The sequence below is a fragment of the Microtus oregoni genome, unplaced genomic scaffold (assembly GCF_018167655.1).
Source record: "Microtus oregoni isolate MIOR12 unplaced genomic scaffold, Mior012 000055F_ref0000237, whole genome shotgun sequence".
Classification (NCBI taxonomy): Eukaryota; Metazoa; Chordata; class Mammalia; order Rodentia; family Cricetidae; genus Microtus; species Microtus oregoni.
Window position 1 is genome coordinate 3120976 of NW_024543831.1, and position 4590 is coordinate 3125565.

A 4590-nucleotide genomic window follows, 5' to 3' on the forward strand; every position below is an offset into this window, starting at 1 on the left:
TTTTCTTTGTTATCAAATTCAGAGAAAAAAATCTACAAAAGAGATTTAAAGTTTATAAGGTTGAGAAATATAAAAGCTTAAGTTATTTATCTAAGAAAATGTTTTAATGTCTAAAAAGATATTTTTAGGATGGTAGTATATGATAGAAAGTGAATTAAGGGGGCTGGAGAGATGGCTCAGTGGTTAAGAGTACTGCTTGCTCTTCCAAAGGTCCTGAGTTCAATTCCCAGCAACCACATGGTGGCTCACAACCATCTGTAATGAGATCTGGTTCCCTCTTCTGGCCTGCAGGCAGAGCACTGAGAATATTGTATACATAATAAAAAATAAAAAAAAGAAAGTGAATTAGGTTAAAAAATTTGGACTCACCAGTATAGGATAGATAGTATATTCTCTGAATTTGCCAAATGCAAATGGCCTGGACATTGTGAATATAATTCTGAGAATTGTTCTTATTATGCAGTTTAAGTTTAAAACCTTCCCTTTTTATTTAGACAATACCAGATAGTTGTTCTTATTGTATATAGTAGTACTGTATTAAAGCTAAAACCTTCCCTTTTTATATAGGCAATACCTGATAGTTGTTCCTATTGTATATAGTATTATTGTATTAGAGTTAAAACCATTCCCTTTTATTTAGACAAAAAGGGGGAAATATTTCAGGAGATTTATTCTCACTGACACTCCAAGGCTTCCAATAAAATTAAACCTTGAATTAGAAGGCAAAGTCAATGTTCGGCTGGCCAGAATTAGACATAGAGGTTTTGGAGGACTGAGCTAGGAGGGCCTTAGAAAGATGTGTGATTTTATCAGTCTGGAAGTGTGGAGGGGCAGGGTTAGCTGATTGTTCCTTCGTCACTTTTCAGATCTATCAAGTTTTTACCCTAATATCTGACTCCCGAGTTTTATTTAATAATAGAACAATATAAATAATTGCTTCATCTGGTGATTCATTTTGTTGTTTGTTTTTATTTTAATTTTCTTTCAGGGGGAGGTTATAATGGTGGAGTGTAGATATGGAAGGACTGGGAAGTGAGTGGGATTGGGATGCATGATGTGAAATTACTGAAGAATCAATAAAATTATGGGGGAAAAAAGACACTGAAGACAGAAGCTAGGTTTGGCGATGTGTTTGTAATCCCAGAATTTTGGAGATGGAGGCAGGAAGGACAGGAGTTCAAAGGCAGTTTCGGTACCCTGTCATTAAAAAAAAAAAGTTAGCATTATACCTCCAGGGAATGAATGAAGGCGCTTCCCAGATCATCCTGTCCCTGATGGGAAGTTAATGCAGGCTTCCCACAGCAGCTGTACTGGCCTTAGGGTTCTGTTACTTCTGAGATTTTACCTGTAAATCCCCATAGCCAGCATCTCGGCATCTCAGTGTTCAGGAGGCTGAAGCAGGAGGGTCAGGAAGAAATTCAAGATCATCCTTGGCTTCATAATGAGCTAGAGGCCAGCCTCGGCTACATAAGACCTAGTCTCAAAAAAAAAAAAAAAAAAGGAAAGAAAGAGATTGATCAGATATATAATCCATATTTGAAGTAGAAAAATATTCTACAAATCAGTGTGACCGTTGGGGCCAGAGCTGCTGTTTTGGTCTCTAAACCTCTTGCTCATCTGGTCCTCTGAAAAGACAAGGGGTTAGGGCTGTAGCTCGGTCCCCAGCACATAGAAACCAGACACGACACTTGCCTATCCTTTGGGAAGAAAATGCAGGAGGACCAGAAGTTCACAGTGTCCATTGAGTTGGAGGTCAACCTGGGGCTGCTTGAAACCCTGTCTTAAAACAAACAAACAAACAAACAAACAACACAAACAAAACCAGTCAAAACAAGTCATTAATGGGAAAGTTTCTAAGTCTAAATAAGGCCTACAGTTTAGTTCATAGAAATTGCCAGTGTTGTGTCTCTCAGTTTTGTGATGTCCAATAGTTAATAAAAGCTTACGATTAGAGGAACTGGGTAAAGAATACACTGTGCTGTCTCTACAAATATCTTTAAACTTGTCCTCTAACACTAAAATAGAAAAGACCCTTAGGGCTAGGAAGATGGCTCGGTGATGAAGGCACTTGCTGCCAAGTCTGATGACCTGAGTCTGATTCTCAGGTCCCACATGGTGGAGGCAAAGAACTGACACCTGCAAGTTGTCCTCAGACCTCCATATACACACCTTTTGTATTCACACCCCAGTATACACACCTCCATATACACACCTCCATACACACCTCTGTATACACACCTCTATATAAGCACCTCTATTATACACACCTCCATTATACACACCCCCATTATACACGCCTCTGTATGCACACCTCTGTATACACACCTCCATTGTACACACCTCCATATACACATCCCCATACATGCCTCCATATACACACGTCAGCCTGTATCCACCTGCCCACACACAAAAAGGAAATAAGAGTATAAGCTTTAAAATTGTTTTTTTTAATATTTATTTATTTATTATGTATACAATATTCTGAAGGCCAGAAGAGGGCGCCAGACCTCTTTACAGATGGTTGTGAGCCACCATGTGGTTGCTGGGAATTGAACTCAGGACCTTTGGAAGAGCAGGCAATGCTCTTAACCACTGAGCCATCTCTCCAGCCCTTTAAAATTGTTTTTAAAGCCTTTCAACTGCCTCCAAAGAATTCAGGCTCCGGACCCAGGCTTCTGAGGTTCTTCTTCAGGAGGTCTAACCTACCCCTTGTCTTGGATTCAGGTGGCGGTGAACGCATTCAAGTTTTAACCCATCGTCACAGCCCTTCTGTGTGGTGGTCTTGACTTACTGGCTCACGTTCTAACTGCAGTTTTAAGGGTCTCACAGTTTCTCAAGGACAAGGTACTGTTTGTCTTAGACCCAGGTGTTCTAGAAATCCTTAATCATCTTTCCTTCACCACAGAGGAGTTTATCGTGTTTTCAAGCAGAGACTGAAGTGTAGGAAGAGAATAAGGATTCTGTTTCAGGTAGGCTTTGCACTTAGTCGGCCTTAATTAAGATGTATAGGGTTTCTGTGCCTCTCTCCAGAGATCCCTAGCCTGCCTAGCTTGCAGCTGGCTGTCATTCCCTAGGCTGGTCACGAGAGGGCAGTGCAGCATGCCTTTTTTCAATTGAGGCTGGTAGTGTCCTGGTCTTCATACTCTTAAAAATATTGGGCGTGGTGCGCTAGTTTTTAATCCCAGTGTTTGGAGGACAGAAATATGTGGATCTCTGTGAGTTCAAGGCCAGTCTAGTCTATATGGTGAGTTCCAGAAAAGCCAGGTCTATGTAGAGAACCCTGTCTCAATAAAAAAAAGAAAGAAAAGAAAAGAAAAAAAGAAAGAAAGAAAGAAAGAAAGAGTGTATCTTGAGCAGTCCCAAGGATAAGGAAGCTTACCTCCAATACCTTGACTCCCCAGCCACACCTAGGAACATATTTTCAGGACAGTCACCTAGTAGTTAGATTTTGATCAAAGTCTTTCTTGGGTTTGGGGGGACCTTCCTGTACCTGGAAGACATCTTAAAATTTTTATTGTCATTGTGTGGTATAATGCGTTTGCATGCATGAAGTTTGTGTATGTGAGCATGTGTATCTAGATATGGACATGCCAGTGTACACGTGGGGGTCAGCCTGGGACATCAGGTCTCTCCCTCCATCATGATTCCAGGGATTAAACGCAGATTATCAGGCTTGCTCGGTAAGACTTCACCCTCTGAGTCAGGTCACCCATTTTCCCCCCCTTTAAGAAAATTCAGAAGCTTTTGTCCTCTCCTGCATCCACTGTCTCTCCTCTACTCTTAGGTCTAAAATTATTTTCTTAACTTTGATTTTATTTTGTTTGAGACAGGGTTTCACTAGGTAGCCCAGGCCGGCCTTGAAATCACCGTAATCCTCCTGTCTCAGCCTCCCAAACCCTGGAATTATAAGGGTGTGTGCCACTTCCACACTGATCTAATCAATGAACAACACAGGAAACCACAGAATTGTACATGTTAAAAGGGTTACTCTTACAGTGTGTGCAGTCTACCTCACTTTAAAAAGAAAGACCGGGAGCAGCCCCTCAGGTGGCTTGAGCAGAATATAATTCATCGGTGGTGCATTCTTGAGAAGCCTGGGTGCTTTGCCATTGCCTCATTGATTAGAGAAATTACTGACCTTCCCTCTCAGGTCTTCTGGAACACGCTTGCCCTTCTGAGACATATGGGACAGCATTCCTTCCCAAGACATGACTCACCCGTGCCCTGCTGCCATCACGAGACATCACGTGGATGGTGTTAAGAATGGTGGCAACTGGTCTAAGAGCTGAGTCTAGGATGAGGAAGGTGGTTCAGAGATCTTTGGGGGTTTTTGTTTGCTTGCTTGTTTTTCTTTTCTTTCTTTCTTTTTTTTTTAAATTCAGGGTTTCATGTAGCCCAGTCTATCCTCAAACTCCTTAAGTAGTACAGGGATCTTTCTGCCTCCACCTCCCACGTGCTGTTATGTGCCATCACGCCTGGGACACATGTATGACAGGGTCTCACACTACAGCCCAAGCTGGCCTGGAACTTACAGCAATCTTGTCTCAGCTGACTGCTGGGATTTACAGGCACAGCTTCTATGGTATTTCC